This window comes from Danio aesculapii, chromosome 13 (assembly GCF_903798145.1).
Source record: "Danio aesculapii chromosome 13, fDanAes4.1, whole genome shotgun sequence".
In the NCBI taxonomy this organism is placed as follows: domain Eukaryota; kingdom Metazoa; phylum Chordata; class Actinopteri; order Cypriniformes; family Danionidae; genus Danio; species Danio aesculapii.
In genome coordinates, this window is record NC_079447.1 from 23,549,607 (window position 1) to 23,564,606 (window position 15,000).

The following is a 15,000-nucleotide window of genomic DNA, read 5'->3' on the forward strand; positions in this document are numbered from 1 at the left end:
AGGAGGACATGAGATCTGATTAATATAAATTATAATATATATTTATATACTACCCTTTCAAGGTTTGGAGTCAAAATTGTGAAATGTATTGCACTATAAAATAACTGCTCAAAAAAAGTTTATAATCTAATTTAATAATTTATTCCAGGGATTTTTAAAGATGAATTTTCAGCGTCATTACTCCAGTCTTCAGAGTTACATGATCCTTCAGAAATCACTCAAATTCATTCATTCATTCATTCATTTTCGGCTTAGTCCTTTTTTTTATCAGGGGTCGCCACAGCGGAATGAACCGCCAACTTATCCAGCACATGTTTCACGCAGCGGATGCCTTTCCAGCTGCATTCCGATACTGAGAATACAGAGAAAATCACTCTAATATTAATTATTATTATAACTGTTAATGGTAATAGCAATAAAAGCAATAATGACTGGAGTAATAATTTCATTTGCAACTACATACAATAAGAAAGCAGTTATTTAAAATTTTTATAATTTTACAGTTCAACATTTTTGTTACATTTAATAAATGCCGCCTTCATGAACAGAATAATTTCCTTAAAAAAAAAAAAGCATGAAAAACAAACTGACCCCAAAATTTTGACCGGTAGTGTATACATAGATAGATAGATTTTTTGCTCTATGACTTTGATTTTTGCTCTATGGCAAGCTAAATATATGTAAAAAAAAAATTATATATACATATATCTATATAAAGGCACAAATGTATTTTAAGTACTATTTTATTTTGACACAGGATTACTTGAATAACATGTAGGATTTCACAAAATTATATTGGTTAGGCTACATTGAGACAAAAATACAAGTTTTTCAAAATGATTCATTTTTAGAAATGCTGCTGTCTTGGAAACTAATGTCGAAAACTCAAAAAGGTGTCTCTTTTTTTTTACTGGAAAAAAGTTTGTACACCACTGCTGTGTAAACATACCCTTATTGTACATTTTCTATTTAACAGTTTATTAATATCTCTGCTTTGCTTCATTATAATAATTAATATGTTCCTGTATTTTTATTTTCAGCAATACTTTTGCATTCAGCTTCGCTCTGTGATACAGCACAGGTTGCGTGTTCTCCTTAACGCTCAGGTGAACTGGGTGCACCACTTCAATCAAGCTTTACTATTGGCTTTGAGAGTCATCTGAACCCAGACAACAAAAGCAAACGCTACAGTGAGTGTCTCTACTGTAAGTGGCTTTTGAAGAATTGGCACAGTCATCTGGCGAACACCTCACATCTCTCACAAACAAATGAAGGCCTGGCGCTTCAAAGTGAGATTGATATCTCTCTCTGAACTTCAACCAGAATATTCTGAATATTGAGAGAGGTGCAGTCCTCCCACGGGACCGTCGAGGCGCCTCTTCCCTACATCGTTCCGCCAAACGGGGGAGGAAAAAAGATTGCCCCTGTAGATCCTCCGTGCTCATCAATATTCACTCATTCATCGTAAGCCCTGGCAGCTCAAATCTGGCCTGGTGCTGCTGAATGGATGACCTGAGGATCCGCTTTGTTGCCACAAGGGTTTCTGCGATTGAGATTTAGGGTTAAAACAGAACAATATACAATTTTTATGAACTATACGTTTCATGCTGTGACAGAAAACTTTTCAATTTGCTTGGCAAGTTCTTAAGAGTAGCCAGCCGTTTAATACGTGGAGAATAGAGGTGTCTATATTGTTCTGCTTTTAGACTGTTTGCTTATTTCATTTTTTACTAAGGAAGGTTTTTTTTTTTTTTATAAAATGAAGGATAAAAGAAGCTTGCCAAAGAGCTTTCCAGTAAATTGATATGTATTTCTAACTCTTATTTAGGTTTAGTACATAAAAATGTACATGGTTTTATTTATTTATTGTTATTAGTTAGAAAAAAAAGCTTTTTTTGCAGCCATTAACAAAAAAAGATTTATGTTGTGTCATTTAAAATGGTACACATTCTCTACATCTAGATATTTTTCAAGACACTTCTATACTGCTTAAAGTGACATTTAAAGGCTTAACTAGGTTGATTGGGTTAAATAGGCAGGATAGGGTAGGCAAGTTATTGTATATTGATGGTTTGTTCTGTAGACTATTGAAAAAATATACATAGCTTAAAGGGGCTAATAATTTTGACCTAAAAATTAAAAACTGCTTTTATTCTAGCTGAAATAAAGCAAATAAGACTTTCTCCAGAAGAAAAAATATTATCAGACATACTGTGAAAATTTCCTTGCTCTGTTAAACATCATTTGGGAAATATGGGGGGTTAATAATTCTGACTTCAACTGTAATATAATATGTCTTTATAATCAAGCCTAAGTAAGAATATTAATTAATGTAAAGCTAAATGTTTTTGCTCTTCTTTTATTAATTGTCATTTTTACAGCATACTGTAATAAACGGACTAAATATTTAATCATAATACAAGCAAAATGCTTTTACACATAGTCAGTTTTCCTTCTCTGTTAGTGTCTCCACAGCTGTGTCTTTATCTCTGCATCTTCCTGAACGCTCCTTAGTAGGCAAATGAAGAGGCAAACACAGATGATGATGATCATGGTCATGACATACATCGTTGAACCACTTGGGAAGGAATGGCAGCTGAAGGTGAGAAAACCTTAAGATTTTCATTTAGAATTTGTGCTGCCCAATTTGTTGATGTTTACACGGTGTAAAAACAATTCTGCATATAAAAAAGATGTGGGATTAGACATTTTAAGAACAACTCAAAATTTAGATAACCTCAAGTTTTGTTGAATACAAAAGAAGATATTTTGGAGAATATCAGTAACTAAACAGCTTTGATGGTAGCCACTGGCATCCAAAGTTGAAAAAAGGCAATGGCAACCATTAACGGTTTAAAATAACTTCTGTAACAAGAAAACACACAAACGTTTGGAGCAAGTGAAATTAGTAATGAATGAATGTTCAATTTTGAGTGAACTCTCCCTTTACTATTGTGTTGATTGCCGTATAAATTTGCCTTTAACCCTTTGACTGTCCCTCTACCAAACGGTTGACCACGGTTTAAATAATGACTGTTAAAGTCATTTAAAGAATGACTGTTTTAAATAATGGCTTACACACACAGCATTGTTAGTTTAAAAAAATCAAACAAACATCCTGTTGCACTACTACACTTGATTTTGGTTTAATTGTAAAAAACATACAAACAAGGAAACATGTTACATGAAAATCTGAAATATTTTATGGCATACTTAAACAAAGGATTTAGTATTCAAAAATGTTTTATTTTGATTATTTTTAAAATTAATTAGTCTTACACTTAATATTTTCAGATTTTTTATAGTATATGTAGTAAACCGACATATTAACCATTTGGTAGAGGTTGATATTTTAGAAATTATGGGATGTGTTGAAAAGAAAAATGCATAGAGTGTGTTAACTAACGACATTAGGAGTTAGGAAATGCTATCCAAACATTTTTACTTCTTGTTGGGGTAGTTAAAGGGTTAAAGCACCAAAGTACTTCTTATTTGATCTCGTTAATGATTCCATTTATTGATACAGACTGAACCTCAAAGGTTTAAAATTAAGCACGAAACATCAATCAGCACCATTTTAGCAACATTTGACACAATGTCTTAAAATTTCAAGTCATTTTCACTATTGAATTAATATAATACTATTAATAAATCACAAGAGACACATATAGTTTCCAAGACTGTGATATATATTTTGCTACAATCTACTGAAGTTTTGTGATTTTGTTATGAAATAAATTGTTACAGTCTGACCTTGAAAACTCCCATAATTGCATCCATTATATATTCTGTGAGTCCTGACTCAATGAAACAGCACATATTAAATTCCATTTTAAATTTTATGTAAATAATAATGTGTTGTCATCATGGATTTAAATGTATATTTTCTCTGATTGAAATTACAGTTTTATTTTAAAGCACTGAAAAAAGCTCTGTGATTTTGTTACAATTTTTGTATTGCAGACTGAACCACAAAAGAAACCAAAATTAAACTGTTAGCATTCATTCAACTCCGACCAAAACACCAGATTTTAAATTCCAGATGAATTTTAATGATAAATTGACTGACTAACAATATTAATGGAATATTTTAATAAATCACAAGAGTTGCTTAAACTGTGATTTTATAATTAAACAAATCTGAACCACAGAGGCCAAAAGAATTAAACCTCTATAACTGTGCTCTGGAAATCCCTTCTCCAGGTAAACCACCATTTTAAATGATTACAAATCAGTTTTAATTAAAATATTATTAAGCAGATCACACAACAAAAACATCCCACAAAGCATCCAATCACCACAATCATGACTGTTACAACGTAACTACTCTACAATGATCTCCCCTCAGAGGTAAATCAATAATTGCTTTGCTATAAAAGAGTGTTTTGTCCTAAAATGGTAATTAGTGAGGGTCTTGACCTCCCTCATGGCATCTCTCCGTCGCCCATCTGAGAGCCAGGGCATGTCCAGGGCTGACACTTAATGACGCTAACATTACACACTCGCTGAACATTGTCGGGCTTTTGTCTTCATTCACATCGAAATGAAGTTCTTGGGGCCCACGTTTATCAATCATGGTGGGGCTCCAGCTGTTCGCCAGTCTTTGGCCTGACTTCAACAGCCGTGCTTACAAATTGTCTCTGAATAGTGTGGAGCTCTGCCTCCCCACCCTTCCACCCCCTTTTTGTCACTGTCTCCTGACAAATGTTCCACTGCAGCTTTTCCCAGACATGGCCGACCCTGCCTTCTGCTCCTCGCCATTCAGAGGGGGGTTCTGGCCTCATGTTCCTCTCGCTAGATGAGCCTGGTAATCTGCAGTGGTAAACGATCAGACTCTTTCTTGGATGAGAAGTGGTGTCATTTCAGTTTTGGGTATCAAGAAGGACTTGGAGTGAGAAGATTAAATGCAACCCCCCAAAACGCCAACGATCTGATTGAGTAAGTTATGAGTAAGTATTATAAATGAGCTTTTGCTAAGTTAAATATAAATCTATTCATCATGACACTGTAAAAAATAAAACCGTAAAATTTACGGTAAAAAAACGGCAGCTGTGGTTGCCAGTATTTTACCGTTAAAATACGTTACATACCGTAAAAGTAATTCCTAATTTTAACAGTAAACTACCATATTTCATTAATTTATAGATGTAATATGTCTGTATTTTGAATTACCAACATCTACACATCTTTTGTTACACAGATAGACACGTTAACACAGCCATATGCAGGAGGTGATGAGAAAGTTTCATAATGAACCAATGCTCATCATAAACCACTTTTCCCACAAGCAGAAAAGAGTATCAGTGTATAGAAGGTGCTCAGTGTCATTCACACAGCTACTAAACACCAGTATGGTAACACACATAAAATTAAAGTCATGAAATAAACATTGTTTATCAACATTAGATATAACATAAATCTCTAATGTACGTAACTGATGGGGAAACAACTAAAAAGATCCATAATAGCGTCAACAAAAAGCATAAAAAGTGATGTGCCATGCAGGGATTTCTGGGAAAGTCAATTTACGGTTATTGGCCGTATATATTAAGGAAACATACTGTTAACCAGGTTATGGATTTTTACTGTAGCATTTTTACAGTTTTTTACCGTTTATATCACAACCATTTTTTACAGTGTACAAACACAAATAAAGGTATTTTTAATCAAATCTAAGAGAGTTTGGCTTGTTCATTAAAGTCTGTTCACCCAAAATTCTTATGCTTCCAAAAGATTGATCGAAATGAGGTCACTTATAAATGTAACACTTTATAGAGGCCACACTGAAAATTCTCTATAGAGTATTTGTTTAGTTTTTTCTCCTGCGGAAGTTAATGGTTACAGGTTTCCAGCTTTCTTCAAAATGTCTTCTTTTATGTTCAACAGAATAAAGAGACTCAAAAAAGTTTGGAACTAGATGGAGAGTAAATGGTAATAAATATATTTTTTTTGGGTCTATCCAAGTCTTTTTTGGGTCTAGCCAAGACTTGAATTCCCCAAAAAAGTTAAGAATGTGTTGGTTTGTGTTTTAGTATTAACTCAGTATTACAGGTTTTATAGTGATTTTCAAATGTTGTATTAGCTTAGGATTTTGTGTTGTTGTATAGAAAGTAACAGGCACATTCAAAAGTAAAAATATTATCTTCATAGAGCAACTGATCTTTAATAATATTCAATAAACCTTTGAGGTTGTTAGTCAATTCCACCAAATAAAACAATTAGCTCTGGCCACCCCCATGTAACACATCAATAACTTTAAATGAAGGTTTTATTTAATTTATAAAGTTTATTATTTGATTTTGTCATGCACAATACTCCATAGGTAGATATTTACCATTTTCTTCTTCATGGGTAGAAAACCATTTAGTTTGTAGTCTTTATGTCTGATTTTCATATACAGTATTTCATTTGCTGATGATTTGCTACATGACTTTTAATGTTTTTAATGTTTTTAATGCTTTTAATTATTTTTAAAACTTCCTATGGTATGTGTAAAAGGGAAAAATACTTCTGCAACAATACCACTGAAAAAGGCGTCAGGAACGAATGAAATCTATAGTGTTGTTTGGCAGTTTCCATTTCAATAGGGTGTGCAGTTTATATAAAGCGGCCAATGAAAGCAGCATTTATGTTAGCATTTTTATATATATATATATATATATATATATATATATATATATATATATATATATATATATATATATATATATATATATATACATACAGTTGAAGTCAGAATTATTAGCCCCCCCCCCACCCCTTGAATTTTTTTTTTCTTTTTTTCCCAAATGATGATTAACACAAGGAAAAGTTGTTCTTGTTTTATTTCGGCTAGAATAAAAGCAGTTTTTAATTTTTTAAACACCATTCTAAGGACAAAATTATTAGCACCTTAAGCTATATATTTTTTCGATAGTCTATAGAACAAACCATCGTTATAATACCTTGCCTAATTATCCTAACTTTCCTAGTTAACCTAATTAACCTAGTTAAGCCTTTAAATGTCACTTAAGCTGTATAGAAGTGTCTTAAAAATATGTAGTAAAATATTATTTACTGTCATCATGGCAAAGATAAAATAAATTAGTTATTAGAGATGAGTTATTAAAACTATTAGGTTTAGAAATGTTGAAAAAAAAAATCTTTCCATTAAACAGAAATTGGGGAAAAAATAATCAGGGGGGTTAATAATTCTGACTTCAACTGTATATAGTTTGAGCTTTTACAGCAACCAAAGATACTTTTTTTTCTTCTGAATCAAGCAGATATGTTTGAGTTTATATTAATGTTCACCAATCAATGTTTACATGTGAACAAAAGCTATAGAAATATACAATATCTCTTCAGAATACTTCTTAACTGCTCAATTCGTGTTATAAACCATTTTTTTGTGTTTTGGATAAACAGACTTTCAAAGGAGGGACAGTAATCTCAGATCTGATCAATTATACTAGTTAACATTTGAAGTGGATCATTAGCTTTCATCAAAGTTAACCTAAAACTATTGAAAAACACCCGTTCTGGTCACCCATTTTGTTCAGGTTTGATTCACTTCAAATGTTGACTACTGTATATGTTCATCTATGTTTTAAATATCAAAAAATGTAGGTCCCTATTAGGTGGTGTTAACTATTATGTAATTACACTGAAATTAATAATTTGTTACAATGTACTTATGTTTTCACTTTGTACACTTATGATAGATGTAATTACATCTGTAATTAATTTCTGTAATTATAATTTAATTACACTGTTGACCATTCTTTACACCTTAACCCTCACTTAAACCTACTCATACCACCAATTTTGTCCTTAATTTTACCTGCATCCCACCTCAAGTTCACTAGAAGAGTTCTGCAATATGTTTTGAACACAGTAAGTACAATGTATTTATTTTTTGATGAAAGTATGCAGTAGTTAGGGTCACTTTAGAAAAAGTGGGACCCAAATTTATGGACAGTTTTGAGGAATGTTAACAAAAATAAAGGTCCCAACGCATTTCTTGTTTTACATTTTTAGTTTCTATAGCTTCCAAGAATCCAAAAAGAGCCACATATTGATAAAAATGTTATGATAGGTGTTTTAACATTAGGTTATGATTGAATTGCCTCTTGTTACTGTGTTGAAATAGTTTGATAACAAGCTTGAAATGTTCATGGGCTGATGACATCACCACATTGAAATAGTCTATAGTGAATTTGTAACAAAACGAAGGCTATAACATAATAATAATAATAATGATAATAATAATAATAATAAGGCTGTTGAGTATATAATAACCAAATTGTAATTTTGAGGTAAAAACTTAATTCTGAATTATTTGTTGATCTTTTGTGTTTATGATCTCTGTCTCTCTCTCTTTACTTTTCCAGAGATCTCCCGCTACACCTAATGTCCATCAAACATTTCTCTTCAGTTCATTTGGCGAAACGGAAAACAACCGAAAACTGAAATCAACATGGGAGAAACGACTCAACTGCTTCAGAGGGATGAATGACTGATACAGTTTCTTTTCCACTGTGCTTTGAAAAGTGAAATAATTAAGATAGATGGGCAGATGAATTAGTTGTCTTCCAAGGTCAAACGCTGATTGCCTTATTACTCTATTACTCCACTGTGGTGAAACTGTTACCGCTGACACTTTTTCATGATATTCTTTACATCCACAAAAGAGAAGGAATGAGTGAAAGAGTGAGAGAGATACAAATTGATTGTTTGGCGGCCAAATCAGTCATAGTCATCTTGGGTGGAAGGATTAATGGGTCTGATGGCTGTTGCAGGTTCAGGCAGGGAGACGGGCAGAAAACAAGAGAAATTGGTTTGGGCCCCCGGGAGCTGAATCGATGTGAGTAGCATGTAAGCAGTGCACTGTTGTTTTGAGTGTGTGTGGAATGAGAGAGAGATATAAGACGGTGACATGTTTGTTTGTTTTCTTAATAAATGTATCATAGAAAAATGATTGCATGATCACACTACATTATACCAATATTTTGGATAACCATTATTTTATAGCTCAGGTGACAGTATTTGGAATGTTGTGTTGACTGGCAAAAATTTTAATTAATAATAATTTTTTTATTTATTTAGTTATTTACATTTTTACACAAGACTGCTGTGCAAAGTACTGAGTCGGCATGATAACCTAGGATACAAATATCTTGGTTTCACGGTATTGTGATTACTGCTCTAAAATATATTCTTTTTTTAATGTCTGGGTAAAAAATAACAACGTTTTCCCTTTTGAACACAATATATTTTATTTTGAGAAACATTTAAGATATTTTGGAGCAGTAAACATGTCAGGCTAAATAATACAAATGATTCGTTAACTTCTGCTGTCTTCAAAAACAGATTTCTTTACAATTTAAAACAACATCTTTTCTGCTAGAGATACTGTTGTTCTAAAAAAAAAAACAAATAACAAAATGTTAAATAAAAAAAAATCTTACATATACTGTAGGAACGGTATAGCATAAAATGTTGGCGGTTTAAAACCTTGACTTTTCCAAACCGCGGTAAACCTTGAAAACGGTTATTGTCCCATACCTAGTACTGACAAGTTAAATTTACTGGCCTTTCCTTATATGTTAATTCCCAAATAAACCACCTAAATATTTTTCTTATAAAGAAATAGTTTAATATACATCTAGTTGCCAAGGAAATACTTGAGTTAAAATTCAATCTAAATAACAAAAAATAAAAACGATAATTACACTGTAAAACCAAACAGTCAACTTTATCAAATAAAATGAGTGCAGTTAACTTAAATTTTACTGAAAGTTAATTCTACTCATTTGAAAAGAGTTTTGAACTCAGTGTTGAAGGTAATGAGTTAATTATATACCTCATTACTTCAACTTAAATGGAGTAAGTTCACAATACTCATATTGATTAGTTTTTTAACTGAAATGATTTGTAGCAAGTTTGAGTTGCCTTAACTTATTGGGTTTTACAGTACTCAGTTGGTTTGAGCTCTCTTCATTTATTGGGTTTTACTGTGCTCAAATTGCTTAGTTTACTCAAATGGATTAAGTTCACAGTATGATTTGTTGCAGTTGGTTTTCTCAAATTGTTTAAGTTACCTTAACTTTTTGGGTTTTACAGTGTATTAATTAAAACTAGTTCATAAAATAAGAAAAAATTAAGAAAAAACTACAAAACTGACAAAAGACTTTTCATTTAATATTTTTTTATCATAAACATTGGAACTTTGTGTTTATGTATATATAAATACTTGTTTAAAAGTGTAAATATAAATAAATACTTAAGCACACATGCATTTTCCCTATTTTTTAATCTCTTCTCTAAACTGTTAGTTCATATTTATGTTTATCCATAATCAAACAAAAAGTGCTTCCAGGGTAGTTAATATATCAGTGCTCTTTGGGTAAGAGATTCATAAATATAAACAATGAAATCATAAGTTCAATGTGCTTGAAAAGTAAGTGAAAAAATTAAAAAGCCTTTTTTTTTAAACATGGCTTTTATTTAAAACAGCACTTTTGCATTATGCAAAAAAGTAGGTGATGTTTTATAGAATACAATATAGAATATTAATAAAGGGTTTATACATTTTTTCACAAACTTTTTGATTACTGTGGACTTATAAACTTGTTGTTATTATTGTTATTAACATATTTATGTTATTCATCTATATTACTGAAACATAAATGAATGAGTACATGAATGAATAAATTTTCCAGTACTGGGTTACACTCGAAGGGCATCCGATGCATAAAACACATGCTGGAATAGTTGACGGTTCATTTCACTCTGGCAACCTCTAATAAATAAGGGACTAAGCTGAAGGAAAATTAATGAAGGAATTAAAAAAAATAATAAAGTAAAATAAATATTTTCAGATTGATTCCATTCACTTTCAATTAGCTGAATCTTCAATGAATTTTATGTTAATCAACATTACAACACAAATATTGAACTCCCAATATTGTTTTAAAATGATTATGCAATTCCACCTCTAAATTCTGTGTAATATTACATACTTTAAAATCATCATTTAGTCTATATCCATGACTTGGATGTGTTTTTTTCTCAGCTCCAGGTGTCCTCAAGTTCTCCTGAAGTGGGCCCAAGGAGGTTAGCAGCTGTGACAAAAATCAAAATCCATTTTCTGTGGCCAAATGTAATGAGGACCAAATGGTGGATGTTCCATTCATCTCTCCGGCCCGTCTGAGCATCTCAGGCCACAGGCAGAGGCTTGTGAAGGCAGGTGTGAAAGCTGCGGGGAGTCTTATGATGCTCCACGTACAGGCACTTTCACTAGTGCTTTCGTTGGATACATGGCTATTTTATATATATTTATTTTCATTAAATCGCCACAGCGCTACATAAGATAAATGGTTCTGGCTAGAGCTCCATCTAATCAGGCATCTCAGAATAAACTCTATTCTGGCTCCAGGAGTCGGGTCACTGTTCTCTTTGAAATTGCTCCTATTTGTGGACAAAATGGGGTTTGAGAAACAACACATGAAAATTGCTCCAGGATTATGACTGAGAGCCCCTCTTCAATCTTCAGAAAGCCCACCCACACAAAATCTGGCCCGAGCCACTCACTATGAAGTGGTGTGCAGCCAGAATCTATTTCCCTCCTTTGCAACCGAATTCATGTAAAATTAATCAACTCCCCGCTGTAATTCCAAATATTCGCCACATGGACTGATTGGGGTCAACGGCTCAATTCAGCATCAGGAGAAGGCAAACTCCTCATCGTGATTGATGGCCAGCATAGTCACACATATTATTATGAAATGAGTTTATTAGCTTTGAATGTGCTGGTTATGCACTGCTGTTTTTTGGCCTTTTGCGTCTGAACGAGAGTTCATTTAGGAGCTCTTATACCTGCTTAATCTGTCAAGAGCTGAGGTGAGAAAGTTGTCTGCACTTCAGAAATAAATGTAGAAAGACTCACTTTGCCTTTACCTTTTCACGCCTGTAGCTTAAGGATCCATATTAGTGCCTTAAAAATGTATATTTGTACCTAAAGTATATATATTAGTAGTTAAACAGAGCAAAAGTGTACCGTTTTTAAAAAAGTGATTGCTTCAGTGATGGCTTTCACGTCTTTATTTCTGAGAGTTTGGGATATTTATTTAGACTGAGCACTCTCACAGAGCACCAGTCAAGGCATTTTTTAAAAATCATTGGGGCCTTATTTACATGCGAAGATGCTGTAATCTTCATTCTGCTTGGCACTAATATAACATTAAATATATGGGACCCCTACTTTTAATCTAACTAAAATTGACATGATAATAATATATAATAATATTATTTTAAATTATATAGTATAGTAGATATATTTATTTGTGACCCTGCATGAAAAAAATTTCGGTAACCCTTTATAATAACTACACATTATAAATCATTTAGTAAGCATTAGCAAATAGTTAACTCATCATTTGTTAAGAATTAACTCAAGATTTGTAAAGCATAAATAGTCCTCACTAGATTAAGTCACAAAACTGCATGAAGTTGTGTTAATAAAGCATTTATTAAAATATTGTACATGGTAACCATTACTTAATTTAGTCATGAAAAATTATTCAGTAGCAAAGTATAAAAGTACCATTTTTAAGCACATTATAAATGTGTTTATAAGTCAAGAATACAGCATTTGTAGCTGCATTTATAAACTGCTTGTGTCTTATAATGTAGAGTTAATGCTTAACAAATGAATTAACTATTTGCTAATGCTTAATAAATAATTTATAGTTTGTAGTTATTATAACCTGTTACCAAATCTTCTTAATCTTTGCTATTCTAATGCTTTTCTAAGTCGTATGCTGCATGGGTAAATTTGTGGGAAAAGCCAAAAATACATTGAGTCAAAATGATTAGAAAATTAAGTAAAGATCATCTTACTTTGTAACCTTTTTTGACTTTGTAAATGTCCTTCCACAAGTATCAAAAAGGTTTTTGATTGTAATAAGTTTAAAGTTACTGTATAAAGTTGCAGTATAAAGTTTAAAGTATACAGTTAGAGTATCTTAAAGATGCATATTTGTACCTAAAGTGTATATATTAGTAGCAAAACAAAACAAAAGTGTACATTTTTTTAAAAAAAAGGTACGGCTTCAGAGATGGCTTTTGTACCTTTATTTCTGAGAGTGTGGGATATTTATTTAGACTGAGCACTCTCTCCGAGCACCAGTCAAGGCAAATCTTTTTTGCTCCATATTTACATATTTACCTCACGGCAAGAAGGTCACTGGTTCGAGTCCCGTCTGGGTTGGCATTTCTGTGTGGAGTTTGCATGTTCTCCATGAGTTGGCGTGTGGTTTCCTCCGGGTGCTCCAGTTTCCCCCACAGTTCAAAGACATGCGGTACAGATGAATTGGGTAAACAAAATTGACCGTAGTGTATGTGTGTGGATGATTGTGTATAGGTGTTTCCCAATACTGGGTTGTCGCTTGAAGGGCATCTGCTGTGTAAAAAATATGGCTGAATAATTGGTGGTTCATTCTGCTGTGGCGACATCTGAAATAGAGACTAATCTAAACGAAAATGAATTAATAAATGAATAATTGTGGGACTCTCTTAAATATCTCAAGGGGTTAATCCTAAAAGATAGCATACAAATAAAAAATGATTGTAATATGCACTCCTAGGAATTTAATTTGGGCTAACTTAAAGATGATTTTCTCAATATTTAGATAAAAAAGATTTTCAAAACAGTGGTATCCCGACCAAATATTATCACATCACAGCAAACCATTAATCGGTGGAAAATGTATTTATTCAGCTTTCAGATGTTTTCTGAACCATTCATTCATTCATTTTGTTTTGGGCTTAGTCCCTTTATTATTCAGGGGTCACCACAGTGGAATGAACCGCCAACTTATACAGCATATGTTTCACGTAGCGGATGCTCTTCCAGCTGCAACCCATCACTGGGAAACATTCATCCACTCTCAATCACACATATTCACTACGGACAATTTAGCTTATCCAATTCACTTATAACACATGTCTTTGGACTTGTTGAGGAAATCGGAGTGAGAACATGCAAACTCCACACAGAAATGCCAACTGATTCAACAAGGCTCGAACCAGCAACCTTCTTGCTGTGAGGGGATCGTGCTACCCACTGCACCACCTTCTTTGGAACAATAAATCTTAATTTCAGTGACTGGTTTTGTGGTCCAGGGTCACATATTTAAATACAATTATTACTTTTTTTAAAACTATTTGTACCTTAAGGTGTAGTTCACCCAAATGTGATAATTCGGTCATCATTTAATTATCCTCAAGTGGTTCCAAACCTGTTTTTAATTCCTTTTTGTTTTTTGTTAAACACACACGCAAAAATATTTTGAAGAATGTTGGAAACTTTTAGCCATTACACCCATTGTATTTTTTTCCTACTATGGATGTCAGTGGCTACCAGTTTTCCGGGATTTTTCAGAAATACACCAAACTCTTAAATGTTTGGAGCCACTTTAGGGTGATGACAGTTGATGACATAATTTTTTGTTACCTTTACCAGAACGAAACTGTGTCTGTAGCTTTTTATTAACATGTTTTTGCTTTTTTTACACTTTAGGATTATAGAACTTTTCTTTTTTATATCTTTAAATGTTTTTTTTTTTTTAAAACAGTGATTTATAAAATGAGCTCATTAGCTTTAAATGTGCTGTATCTGCACTTCTGTTTTAGTCCTATTGTATCTAAAGGAGAGCTTTGGAGCTTCACCTGGTTAATCTGGCAAGAGCTGAGGTGATAAAACAGGCTTAAACTCCAGGAGTTTTTCTGCCTGTGATTTGTATTTAGACTGAGCACTCGGGACTCTCACTGAGCAGCAGTCAAGGCTTGTTATTCTGTCAGATAAACAGGCGGGTCTGTCTGAGGCCACCAAACCAATTCTCACATCTTTTTTTCTTTTTTTTTTTTTGGCCATATTTATGTTGTAATCTTCATTTCGCTTGGCGGTCATAAATCATAATTGCAAAGACTATACAGGCAGCAATTTACTTGCGGATA

General features: G+C 32.8%; 1 long non-coding RNA gene across 1 annotated transcript; it reads left to right on the top strand.

Moving 5' to 3' along the window:
• The first annotated feature begins 2,399 nt into the window (after positions 1-2,399).
• Positions 2,400-12,095, top strand: LOC130239891 (uncharacterized). The gene is made up of 3 exons (XR_008838722.1): positions 2,400-2,602; positions 8,373-8,845; positions 11,057-12,095. It is a non-coding gene; the product is annotated as an uncharacterized LOC130239891 (long non-coding RNA).
• Positions 12,096-15,000: the final 2,905 nt, after the last annotated feature.